Here is a 14,664-nt window from a genome sequence, read left to right on the forward strand (position 1 = left end):
AACGCGAATTTGTGTCACAGATAATGTTGCTCCTCTTGGCTTCGGAACGATGTCGGCGATATCTTTTACGTAAGAACGTCTTTAAGGATAAATTTATCACCTTTGCAAGTTGCATCATGCAGCTGAGATAGTTTTTAACTACTTTCCGCGACGGAGCAAATCAATATGGTCCAGATAAGAGCCCGCAGAGTCCTTGTTAGGATCATCCGGGTTAAACCTCTGATTTATCGGCGGGAGCTACGCGCGAAAATCCCGAAGCTCCTGGAAATCTCTCAGGATACTCCTGCCGATTTCCATTTTTATTACACCGTATCCGCGGCGTATCTACATCCCTCAAAGAATCGACGGCACTAATTTGCAAGCATATAACTCAGGGTTACGACCGTGAACTTACCTGGAAGACGAAGAGAGAGAATTTGATTCTGGATCTCTACTGGGTGTCCTAAAAAAACAAAAAGAAAAGATGTTATAATCTGGTATTGCTTCGGTATTTAAAAAAAAATAAAACTAGTATTAAAAAAATTTTAAATAGTTAAACACACACCCAATGATGAATTATTTAATAATTGATTAAGTAATAAATAATTTAAGAAAAACAAAGAGAAATAGATCGATTGCCCAATATTAAAATATAGAATATTTCATTTGCAAAGACTGGTAACAAATATTAAACAATTAAATCATTTCTAATTATACGGATTAATGCATTATTCCATAGTAAACAAACATTAATGAATTGTTATACACACATAACTAATATAATATTTCGTCAATAAATAATTGCACAAGTATAATTTTTTATCGTTTTTAATTATTCGTACTACTTTTCTCGGAATTCTTCTCTTTTGTGCTCAAGCGTATATCGCATCGCGAAATCGCCATTGCTAATATAAAAGCGAATATTCAGCCAGTAACATTTTCAGCGATCTACGAGTCGCATCGAGAAAGAGGTGAAGGTCTGGAGGAGGAAAAGAGAGGCGCGTGATTGCGGCACCGTTGTGCGGCCAAATCAAATTTAAAAGAATGACTCGTACACTTGTTTCACGGGCGGAACAATGGCCTTTTGAACACATTCTCCTCGAGGACCTTTCAAGGCGTTTGCTGACATTACGCTGCACTGTCGACAGTACAATGGAGAATTGTGCCGCCGCCGTCGTCGCCGTCGCGAAGTAGCACGTCCTCCACGGTTCGGAAGTATCGGGGAATTGAAATAGGTGGAAGACAACTGTTGCTCCTCGCAGCCTTAGAGAAGAAGCTGAACCTAATTTGGCTCGTTCCCGAAATTCTCAGCCTAGTAATTCCCTGTCAGTCGCTCGACTCCGCACGCTCCTTTTCTCTACTCTCATCTCGTATAATTATTATCGCGGACAAAGTATGTCGATTGACTGTCCTTCGAATACGGATGTGCGCATACTTTCGTACAAGTGTTTTCAAATGTTACGAAAAAATACTCTCTAATAGCCGGATCTATCGATTTAAATTTTATAATTGTCGCTGTGATAAAAAAATGTTACACTACTCACATCTTATTGATTTTGTTATTTTTTTCTAAACATTCCATCACTTTCTGTCCATCCTTATTTCTAACTATACTGCTTACTTTGTACTTTCAATAAGATGTATCAATTTAAATTCATGATATGATGAGCAAAACATTCCTAGCGTTATCCTTACATTATTATTTCCGAGTCACGCCGTCATATTGACTTGTTGTTCTCTTCATCGTCACGTCGCTTCTTAACACGTTCGTCCGCAACTTTTACAAGGTCGCTGGTCCTGAGGGCTCGTATCCCTGTCGTGCAACGCTGACGTTTGTTACTCGGAAGATTGCGCCCGCGGCCGCAATCAAGTCCGCCGCCACGAAGCGCGATTTAGCGTGTTATTACGAATAGACCGAACTTACAGAAAAGTGACTCGCGCGGCTCTAATTTATCGTTATTCCGCGTGCCGTTGCGGCGGCGGGGCAATCAATAACGATTAAGACCACGAGAGAAAACAGGTCGATTACGCCCCAAAAACTATCGATTTAAATCACCGATGTGGTTCCTACGTAGCGAGTTAAACGTTTCGTAGTCGCGCGGCATTCTAGTCATTATTTTAATTGTTGCGCGAGCGCTGCGTCTCGCTCTAGGGTCCTTAATTACAATGTTCACCGCGGAAATTAAAGCGATTCCACTTGCCTGCTGGCGTCCACACTTAAAGAAACAACCGCTCTTCTCTCGCCGCTCTCTGTTTCTCTTTTTGCGCCGGTTCGAGCAAGGTGAGAAGCAACGGCTCGACCAATCCGGCGATTAGAGTAACTACGAGACGTACAAATTGCTAACCCGTTACCGACATTCGCGGGAGCACGCTCATGTCGGGTTTATTTAGCGCCGACGATATCTAAGTAATTAGTGACAAGCATATTTTTTCCGATGAAACACATCGTGGTAAAAATCAATACGTCTCGATATATCTTTGCGGCGTGGTAAAATTTTTAACTTGCAAACTTAGCCAATTTTATATATCATGTGCTTTTTGCAAGATATATGATTTCTTAAAATCTGCATATATATCTCGATATCTTTGTAATTTTTATGAGACCCGTTTTAAGCTACTTTACAATTAGGTTAAAGACACACAATGTGTCAAATGTCACTGAATTAAAAGAATTGATTTAGTTAAAGGTATATTAAATCTAGATCTCAATATATATATATATATATATATATATAAAATATATAAACAAAGATATATATAATGAGATCTAGATTTAATATACTTTTGACTAAATCAATTCTTTTAATTCAGTGACATTTGACACATTGTATGTCTTTAACCTAATTGTAAAGTAGCTTAAAACGGGTTTCATAAAAATTACAAAGATAACGAGAAAAAATTTTCTTAAAAAATGTCTTTCTTATTATAGAATGTCGATATTAGCAATAAGATTGAATTGGGTTAAGTAGTGAAGTAGGAAATGTCATGTTATAGAGACATTCCACCATCTATGTGCCAATTAATTTTGATTTTCCGACAGTCGACCGCGGCACATGTAACATGAAACTTTTTGTGACATCGTTCGCTCTTTCATCTTTCGCTGTATCGGGCTCGACGTAGCAATTAATTTGTCGATGCACAAAATTACGAAGGAATGTCAAAAAGTAAAGGGGAGTTTTTTGAAGGGTTTAAATTCTTAAATGTTCCTTTACTTTTTTACTTTTAATCAGAAAATGCAATAACACTTATGGAAAAAACATGAAGAAAATTTCTAGCTCTTATTATTAAAAAGACTGAATTATATATCCACTGTTATTAAAGAAAATAATATCAATATTTTTTGAAAATGTTACTATGAATAATAAATATGACGTTCTTATGATAATTTTCATTAATTAATTTTAATTAATTATGTGTATAATTGTCATATAAAAATAAATATTTTATATTCCTGTGATATTTATTCGAGAGTTAACAATACCGACGACAGTAAAACTATTGTTACTCCTTTAATTACAAGTTCCGCTAAAAAAGTCTTCTCTAATCAATTAAAGTTAGTTAAACATCGCCTGCAATAATTTCGCGAGAATTAAAACTAACGAAATTACCATTTTTTGTATCTGCATCATTTTTCGTTTTGTATTTGGCCATGCGTGGTAAAAAACCAGCACTGCCGATGTATGTATGCGATGCGTTTCCACCTCGACGCGCGCCGCTGCACTCGTACGATACGACCGAACAGGCGAACGTTGGGGCGCGGATGCAACGCTTTCCACGCCCGCGCGTGCGAGTTTTTGTTTCTGCCGAGCAGTGCGCGTCGTGAACGTGACGAGAAGGCATATACATGTGTGGTAGCGACGGCTGTGTCCTGCGATTTTTGAGCAAAACTGAGAGTATCGCTATATATTCAAAATATATTCAAAAGATACCGATACTTCAAGTCAAGTTCTGACTTTTGTACTTTTACATCGATACGTCACTTCTAATAAAGCATTGATTACTTATTAAGTCTGTTTTAAACAAGTTTTTCAAAAGCATCAAAATTTATGATACTATTATTAACAAATAACTTATTATAATTATGATAAGCTAATTGCATATTAAGAGTTATTTTATTTATATCATCTTATTTATATTTTTTGGAAAATAAAAATTCTGAATCATTATTTTAGACATCTAACGAATGTTTGCGTTGAATTTATGATATTCAATATTCTAAAATATACGCGCGAGAATATCGACGCTATCACTACAGATGGTGCAGGGGTTTAACAAAACGGCACGTCAAAGACCGCCACTGACGTTTCGCCTGTTGCACGAAGTCGGCACTTTTCATTCAATTATTCGCAATTACAGAGGAGGCAGGCAGTCGCGTTCGTTACCGTTTTGGTAATTGCTGCCACCGAAAAAAAAATAGCCGCGAAACGAATCACACTTGTGCGCACATGCGAAAATACAAAAAACTATTCTTTATTTTGCTTTCGTAAAACTCCGCAAATAGCCGCAATTGTCAGGTTTCTGATAAATAAGATTTGTGTCAAGAAGTTTTCAAACAGATAATTTTGAACAATATTATTATAGATTGTACATATATATATATATATAGTATATTACGTTTGCCAAAAAATATTAATATTTTCGTCAGATTATATTGTCTAATTCCGAGTAATCAGTATATTTCTAGTTAATACAATTATCATTTAAAAATAAAAAATTCAAAAATAATCTTATTGAAATGAATATAAAAGTGTTATACTGTTCACCTTGTGAAATCTGGCTCTTTAGATACAAAAAGAATGTCTTGGCGAGATATTCAGCAGCATTAAACGATGATGATTGTGAAAGGCATCATCATTTACTATTTCGGAAGAGAGATGACCATTAGCGTGCAAGCCCAAGTGGCAAGTAATATGTTCTTTTGACACGACATCAAATCCGATCCGAGCTGTGCGCGCAATCGCGCTCTTTGGCCGTTCGCGCGCTTATAGTAGCGCGCTACACAGCATTTTTTAATCTTTCATCCGGCACTTTAATCATTCCACGGGCTAGAGGTAATAGACGAAGGCACGGAAAGACCGCCTTTCAAAAGTAAATGGATGCAGGATCCTAGCGCCGCGAGGCGGCTCCTAGAAGCGCAATATCGTTTAACTAGTTTAGACGTTGATTATTTATTCATTTCCATAGTACCGGGCCCGATGCACGTTCCGTTTTGATAGAGATTCCTCCCGGCGAGAGAAATAGACGGGAGAGTTGCACGAATAAAGCGGAAGATTGATCTTTTACGACCCCTCGATTTCAAGCCGTTTAACATAAATTAGACTAAATTGCAGCGCCGATAAAAGCAAAGTAATCATCGGAAAATTTCTCGTTGCAATCGCACATTATTTTTATACATTTTTATATTTTTTTTGTCATTCTTAAATTGTAATCCCAGATAATCACATTTCAGGATGGTTATTACACTGTATTATAATATCATATTATTACAGTAATAACTATTATAAAATGTGAATGAATATAGATGCAAACATTTTCCAAGATTGGAATAAAAAATTGTACTATTATTAGCATTTTACTCGTTCAACACGTACATTCTTTAAATCTGTACAATATCCTGGCAAGTTCTGTCATCTTAGAATACGCGACGCAATTAATTTTATTCTATTATCGTGCAGTCTTTCACAATAAATAGTAGTCGAACCTCTCTTTCGCTCTGATTGCCAATAAAAATCCGTGAATATAACGCTGATCGAGAACGCGACGCACGCGGTAGTGAATTAATTTGCGGAGTAATTCCGTCATCGCGATGTCACGTGAAATCGCAGTATGACTGACGGGCGTATTTCCGCGTCCTTCAGCGCGCAATGGATTAGCTATTAAACTCGCTCCCTTCGCGAGGAGCCGTTACTAGAATGAAAACGTCGTCTGCAATCAATACGCGCTCCGATTTTTTTAATTCCCTTCACGGTTTTATATCAGACTTCGGGACTTTCTCGATAATTGTATGCCACTTTCAGTAAATTCGATAGAGAAGCGAGGTATAATAACGCGCCGTAAACACCTGGCTAATTAGGTCGATATTTATTTCGTGCAGCTGTCGAATTGAATTTCTCGGATCGTTATCGCGATCAGAATTATGTAATTATTCGATCAGGATTATATTACTTCACGTGTAATGCAGAAAACATGAGATAATGAAAGCATCATTAATTGCTGTCGCCGATAGCGCGGATAAGAGCGATATTAAATATGTCGTCTTAACGGCATCATAATGCACGGGACTTAAATAGCGGAGGGAGCGCTCGAACGATACGATTGTGTTTTATGCAGTCTACGTGCAAGATAGCGGGAACCTGATAATCCCGGCCTTGCTTAAATCAAGGTCCTTTTAATCCCGCCGGATACCCGAATTGGAATCTCGGATTGAATACAAATTCCACGCCGCGCTAGTGTCCTACATTTGTATAAATGAAATGTTTGCGCTGTTGTTGTTTCGCACAACTCCACAGTCTTTGAAATCAAGTCGTTTTAATGAACACGTGAATAATCTTGTTTATGTAAATTTTCAGTGATAAAAATGGAAAAATGTTTAACGTGTAAAATGTAAAAAAAGTTTTTTTTATGATATCAAGTGCATTCGTAACTTCGTAAGCGATCAATTTTTTTAACACGGATGGAATATTAAAATAGCAACAAATTGTTTATAATAAAGAAATGTGTATTATATAATATTGATTAATAAAATAAAATGTGTGTTATCTTTGATTTTAATACAATTTTATACATAAATCGTTAAAATAAATTTTGCTTTTATTTTTAGAATTCGTCGAAAATATACATAAACTCTGAATTAATCTAATATTAAAAAAAAGTTTATTACTGTTTTCAAACTATACGTTTTTATGTATTGAATGAAGAAATAACATTTAGAGATGCCGAGAGCCGTGAAAGAGTTAGGACTTCATCGAGTGTTGATGAGATACATGCCATGATATGCGCCCCGGGTGTTCGATACTTCGGGTATATCAATGCGGCGACGCGCTTCTCGTATCTCCGCCGGGAAATATCGTATCGTCGGGTTGCCCACTGACGCGGGTCCGACATCTCGTGTAATTCGCAGGGCCATATATTTCACGGGTGGTGGGTCCGCTCTTACGTAGAGCGCGGCGCGGTACTTAGACCCTCGACGATTTCAATAAATTATCAAAACAACGTCTCGGGCCCGCGTTCTCGCATTAGCGTGAGAAGGGATAAACGCAGCAGACAAGCTTAAAGCGGCAATTTGCCGGTCCTCGCACCATCTGTCAAAAGGCACGACGTGTATTATCGAGCTCAGGGCCATTATACTCAAGACGAGGAGAAACAGAGAGATTGAAGAAGGAGAGAGAAAGAGAGAGTCAGCCGCTGGTCAAACTCAGATCGCGGCTCGTCACCCTCGATCGACGAGAGGTTTCCTCTCTAATTGCTTAAAAATTACACGCCACTTTGGCTCTGATCCGCTCAGTTAGGACATTGACGTTTCCGCTCTCTCGCATGATTCAATCTGGCTCGCGAATCCCGGATTTCTGATCGGCGAAGATCGCATCGGTTCGCAGCTGTTATCCGCTCGATCTCACGACGAGAACGAGAGATTTCACGAAATAACCAACATAATTTTGCTAAATTCAATCTCTTCACAATCTGATATAGATCAGAAAAAAATTACATTATATAAATTTTTGCTAATTACATCTGTTATCACAAAAAAAGTATAACTTTTTTTTTTTTTAATATAAAAATTATAAACATGCCAATTTATAAAACCGATCTTTATATAATTGGATATAAAATACATATATATACATATAATACACATATCTTGTAAAACTAAATATTTATTTGTCGACTAAAAATGCACAATTTCTTTTTTATCTGTTTTATGTATTGATAACATAGAAATGAGAGCTGAGCAATGTTATAATGGTCCCAATCTCTGATTTAATTTGAAAAAGTTTTGAACGCAGTCTTCTTTTTCCATGTAATACCAGTTACTAAATGCAATAATGACCAACATAGCATGTTGCATAGATTTGCATTTTGTTACGATACAGGTAGATAAGCAAACAGGTTTGCAAGGTACCAGGCGAGTGCTATGCTAAAGACTAAAAAGTTCTAAGCACAGTTGGGTTACGACTTGTTAACTTAGTTAACTTTGATATCTTTGTCTTATGAATACAGTTAGTGATTCAAGATTATCCAAAGTATATAAAGCAATAAGTGGAAATAAAGTTTCAATTATTAAAATTTCGAATATCTGTGTTTACACTGAAAGTTATTATTGCAACCATTTTTTTCTCTTAGTGTATAAAGAGAAAAATTAGTTGATGCTATACGTACACAATTAGATAAAAACACTCTGCATAAATGTATAAAAATAAATTGGATGATTTTATAGTATTTATAGTAAAAACAAAATATATAAATTTATAAATATAAGATAGAAACTTATTTTTAGGATTAAACAAACAATATTTTATTAACGTATAATATATTAACTTTCCTTAGCAGCTCACATTTTGCGATTCTAAATTCTCAGATTTATTAATTCAACAGGATAAATTTTAGCGGATTATTTCAGAATCATAAATTTTGCGGTTACGTCGAACTGAAGGTTGAGATATTACGGCGGCTTTACCTGCGGTTCCTTTCTGATTACGCAAAATTACACGCCGGGTTGTCCTTAATTATCCTCTTATTAAGCCTCCGAACGCTATTATCTTTATACGGCGTATGTGCTCATTCGTGGAGAATTTTTAACGTATTGATAAAATAAGGCTCAATTCGCTAGCTATTGCAACAAGATTGATCGCATTATAGTATCGAACTATGCTTCTCTTTGTGCTTCTCAAGGTTGATTAATTAATGACTTAAGCTTTCAGTAATTAGGAACTTAAAATTGGCGAACAGAAAATCTAAAGAAAACGACAAACGTTTCAATTGTTAAAAATTATATTGAATATCTTGTATTTGCTCAAATTAGTTTTTAATTCTAAACTCGCTTTTAAACTCAAATCTGAATGCATTAAAAAATTTATTCACTTTTAAATCATCAAATGTTAAAATACCACAAGCTGGATTTTAATCAAACTCACATCTACTTGTGGTTTTTGTAATCATATGCATTTTTTATACATTATTAATTGAAAATTATAACTCGAAATTTGACTTTGCGCAAATACGTATTGAAGATTTAAAGTACTGATTCACATGTACATACATTTATCGATTAGAAAATGATGATTGTAGCTTTCATAAAGAAAAATTGCGCACTATTCAGAAAATCCAACATTCATATTTAATCGACGAAAAAGTGTAGTAGATGTAATATTCTAGAAGTAATTAATCCGGATAAATTTTTGGGATACGGCAAAAGGAAACGGCGTGTCTGTACGAAGCTACGTGTGTGTATGCGCTGAATTCATGCTTAAAGAGGTAAAATCGATAAAATACCAGGGCAAATAGTGCGAATGTGCTGAAGATCGTGCTCGTTCTATCTCGGTTCTACATTTGCGAATTACGTGAAAAGCCAAATCGTGGAACTTGCTTGGGCTATATCTCTATTCCAAGCCGCGGATAGAGGTCAAACTTGAATGCGCTTGTATTCAAGGGACGTAATTCAAACGTCCACGAGGGCCTTCATCTACACCCTTGCACCCTTTCAGAACGCGAGCTGTATGTGCGACCTCGGTACGTCGAGGACCCATACACACAAATCAGATGTATGTGTATACACACTTGTGAGGTAAATGCGTACGTGCTTTACGTCGCGAAACGTGGACTACTACGGCGATCGATGCAGCCGTCAGTTTTTTAACGGCTGCCACGCCGTTAAAATCGCGAAATCGTGCACATTATGCCGACGCAGTTATTCGCATTTCTAGATTTGATTGGCAATTAATTTTTTTTTTTCGAGATGAAAAACGTATACAGTGCATTTTTCATTTTATGAATATGCCCGGTGAATCTCTCTTTTTAATATCTTTGTTAATATCATATCAATTTCATATTTTTATAGTAGTGCGTGAAGGGAGAAAGAGAGAGAGATAATAAAGAAAGAGAGTAACGATTTTCATTTCCAATAACGTTGTTAATTTAAAATTGAGAAGAATTATAAAAATCCCGTAAAAATTCCCTGATTTTTTCATTAGAAGAGAAATTCCCGGAGTTTATTCAGTTTGCCAGAGCAGAGACAACTTTACGATTCTTCGTAACTGTGACAGGGCGCGATCTCACTATTGTTCGAATTTTATTCTTCGGTGTCGATTAAATAACTAAGGAAGGGATGTATTTGTCGTGTCGGATTATTATCGTGTTCACCTCGATTGATTTTATATGAGAATTGCTTTAGCATGCCTACGTCACACGTGAGTCCGCCTCCGGGCGGATCGCGGACCGGCTACGGAACGGAACGGAACGAAACGGAATGGCGCGCGGTCCACGGTCGTTTTACGGGAATTAATGAGCGGGCCTTTGCGGGCCGATATAATGGTCTCTTTCGGTAAGCCCGCCCGTTCGTCGAGATGCGCGGGATCTAAACAAGGACAAAGAGCCGCGGGTGGTAGAACGCCGCTCCACGGGAGGTATCGTCTCGATCATCCGGAGAGCCCTCCTCTCTCTCTCTCTCTCTCTCTCTCTCTCTCTCTCTCTCTCTCTCTCTCTCTCGTCCTTTCTCCGTTAGATATACATATATATATATAATATGTGAGTATCTGTATATATATATTCGACCTCATCAAGGTTTCCTTCTCGACCCGTCCTTCGACCAGCCGTCGAAGGGTTGCGCCGCCTTCAGGGCAACTCGACCGATCGATCGATCCCGTAATTAAGATCACGACCTACAAAAACGCTTCTAATTGTGCTCCTTCCTCGGTGTACTAAGGAAGATTTCCATTACCACCGTGGGACGAAGCGAGGAGAAGCAGGCGGAGAGTGTGAATAGATACTGTCAGTTTGCGTTTCTCCTCCAGCATTATTCGATTCTCACAATGCCAACACTTTCATTTAGAACATTTAGCGTATCTGTGCTTTTAATCTTCTACTTGGAAAGGTTATTTTCACTGCTTCTGTCAATAATAGATATTACAAAATGATGTAAAAATATACTTATTAGAGCTATACGAGCACAACAAGCTTTTTTCTAATTTTTCAATCGACGAATATATATTATGCTCATGCAGCCAAAATTTTAAGTAACATATTCCCAACTATAATTTCGATTTATTTAGAGCATTTGTCTCGTTTAAGAGCCACAAACATATGAGTTTGGCTAGAGTTCAGTCCACGGGCTCTTAGCACGTTCAGGATTTATAGATATTATTTCATGGAATAATCGTGCGTGCGGTCAAGAGTAAAGCATTATACGAGATACGTTTCTATATCGATATATCGCCCGACAATTTTCGTAGCCCCGTAAAGCGGTCGCGTAAAGTTACCGCGGCGGTTCGGGGGATTAATTAATTACGGCGATTGGCCGGGTTCTAATCTGTCCGGTCGTACCGCGGCGGAAGGCCGGCTTTAGAGTCGCTCGAAATGTCGACGCCATATTGCCGGAATTCAGCCGGAACTCGAGTAAGAGTGGCGATACAGCGTCGTGCGGCGAAATTAACGATTACCCCGGGCTTAAAACGTTCCGCCGTTTTTCTATCGGCGTTGCTTTCGGCCGATGCACGGTGTGTTGTGCCGCCGCTGCGCACACGTGCAACACTCGCGCTTCCCCATTCCGTTCAATTATTCCAATGGCTTTCAAGGCTCCTCGTGGTGCACACGTCGCTCGTAACGGAGATGGAATTTTATGGGATACACATAGACACGCGCGCGCGCGCTGGCGCCGTGTGGGTGGACCTCCGGTGCGTCCGCGTGCACACGTCGAATAACGAGGTCGCGTAATACGATCCGGCGCCAATATACGTCTCGAGAGACATTAAAAACTATAAGGGAGTATAATTCCGTCCCTGACCGCAGGTGTATTTTCATTGATACTGATATACAGGTCACCGGGTGGTTTTTCCGGGCAAAAAAATTCAGAGGTAAATGGACAGACAGACGTCCAAGCGCCGGCGCGCTTTTATCGCCGACAGCTCTAGCTATTTATACGCAAATTATCCGTGAATTATTTCCTCCTTAGCGGTATGCCATTTGATGAACATCGTATTTATTAATCACTCATATCCAGCGGATATCCGGTGATTAAAATATAAAATAAGCAGAGTTGCTTGCAAAATAATACCGCATAAATTTACATCATTTTATAATAACATAAATTCACATCATTGATGTTTTTCTTTGATGTTGCGAATCTAAAGATCATATTCATTACAGTTATTGCTCCCTCTCTCTCTGTCTCTCTGTCTCTGTCTCTTCTCTCTCTCTCTCTCTCTCTCTCTCTCTCTCTCTCTCTCTCTCTCGGTACAAATGTGGTAATGATCGCAGCTTAGCACTACAATCGTTAATGTTTTTATATCTGTTGCGCAACATGCGCTTATCGATTTTGCGCAACAGCGTCGCATCAGTCGTTAGATAACCTTGTGTGGTTTTCTACAGATGTTCACGGTTGCATGGTCTGCGATGAAAAAAAAAATAGATCAATGAAGTTATTACAACGTGCTGTTTTTGCGCCTCTGCGCGGAGCAGCACTGTAATCCGCGATATTAAAGAAGCGATCAATCTTCTCTTCTCGACGCGTCGTTGCGTGCTAAACTCGCGTTATCTACAAAGTATGCCAAAAAAGAAGTAAAAATACGACGAGAAAGTTTGAAATTTGATAATGCAAAAATAGAAAAAACCATAAATAAAAGTTTTGCTGAATTCACAATAAATATTAACGGATTATAAAAACTGTGCAGAGTGCGACTTGCACAATTGCAAATTATCACCGAAAAAAATCGATATCGATAGATTCTGCGATATCAGCGCAAAATAAAGAATTTACGCAAAACAATCAAAAACAACTTCTTGCGCAGATATGCGCTTAATGAGCAACACGGTAACGCTAAAGGAAGAATAAATAGCACCGCACTAATTGTTATTTATTGCCGGATGGGGCAGTTACGCAAGGCAAAGATACCATGATAAGATACAAGGAGCAAGATGGTCTTCCTTAGAAATACCACGAATTAGTCGCAAACGCCGTTTTAATGGTTTTCATTATCTGAACGGATGCACATTGCACTCCGCAATTTTATTTTTAAACCACCCCAAATTTTATTTTCAAACGTAATCCAAATCTCTTATCTCGTACCGTCTCGAATTAATGTGGTAATTAATGGAATAGAGTGATCTTGAAAAATAAAGATATTTATGTTGTGTTAATGATACATATTATTTTTAAAATAAATTTTCGTGTACTTTTGTATTTTAAATAATTTCCAAATATTCCTATTTTTGCAGTATATTTTTCTCCCACTGTTTTTTTATAGCCAGCAAATATTATTGATATGATTTTATGTTTAACAAAGATGCAAAACATATACATCATAAAACGATATATGTATATCGTGGCATAGACGACTAAATGGACTGCAAAATGTAGCGATCGTACTTCAAAGAGATTACGGAAGCGTAACTACAGCGCTTATCGAGATTATCGAATATGCCGAGAGCAATTTCAAACATTTTCACGATGATAAGTTAGAAAAGAGGGCAATGCTTGCAAGGAAAGAGTAAAGAGCTTTTCACCTTATCCCTTCACCGGAGTTAATTTCAGTTAACGCTGATCGTAGTTAATTCCATTTTCTTTGCCCGTCTATACTAGAACTACGATCTCTGGAAAGGGAGAAAGAATTGCTGATTAGAGTTTAGGCGAAGCAACAACTGACCTCGAATGATTTTACTTAAAGCTGAGTGGCTATTCGCGCGAGCTTCTATTCTCCGCAGTAAAAATTTACGATAGATAAATTCTAAAAGTCTTCTCGGTGCTTAATAAATTAAATGCACTCCAAATTTATAAAACATTTTATCTTCTTAATGATTGAAGAATAATCTCTGGAAGACAGCATTGTTAAAAAGAATCGACTTTAATTTCAAGAAATTCTAATATTTTATAATCGATCGAATTCTGTACATAGAAATGCACAAATGTGTACAATTTAAATTAATGAGGTATTTTGTTAGCGTTTTCGCTTGCAAACTCAATCATGTTATTTAATATTAACATATTCAAATTTCCACTCTAAACGAAGACAGCACGAATGAACAAGGCATTAATTAGGCGAAATTTCTAAAGTTACAACAGTACATAATTATCGAGCAATATTTCAATAATTAACGTATCATAATTAGAAAAATCTTTCGCAATTTCAGTGCGTTTCGAATACTGCAGGGAAGATCTAAGCGCAGCAAATATACTTAAAAATTTAGGTGATTAGCTCGCTCGCTCGCGGATTAATATTTCATGCTCGTCGTTTCTCATTAGCAGTAACTCGCGGCGTACGAGTGACACAGAGCGATAACGATTTGACGAGCGTGCGCGATTAATAGAATATTTGATCGTGCGTGCGCATACAGGGCGAGATAGAGCCGCCGGATTTACTGCCGTTTGTTAGGGACATCCGTTAAGGGAGGGAGATTAATGCGAGCAATTGCAGGCGGGGTGCGCGTTAATTGATACTGGCCTAATCGCCATCAGATGCAGCCACCGCGGGACTATAA

General features: G+C 37.7%; 1 long non-coding RNA gene across 5 annotated transcripts in view; it reads right to left on the reverse strand.

Moving 5' to 3' along the window:
* Nucleotides 1-14,664, reverse strand: part of LOC105668813 (uncharacterized) — a 122,945-nt gene that overhangs the window by 47,238 nt on the left and 61,043 nt on the right. For all 5 annotated transcript variants that reach the window (XR_010888977.1, XR_010888978.1, XR_010888979.1 and 2 more), the window contains one exon: nt 395-442. This is a non-coding gene — a long non-coding RNA (uncharacterized lncRNA). The remainder of the gene's footprint in view (nt 1-394; nt 443-14,664) is intronic.

The sequence above is a fragment of the Linepithema humile genome, chromosome 3, assembly GCF_040581485.1.
Source record: "Linepithema humile isolate Giens D197 chromosome 3, Lhum_UNIL_v1.0, whole genome shotgun sequence".
Lineage (NCBI taxonomy): Eukaryota > Metazoa > Arthropoda > Insecta > Hymenoptera > Formicidae > Linepithema > Linepithema humile.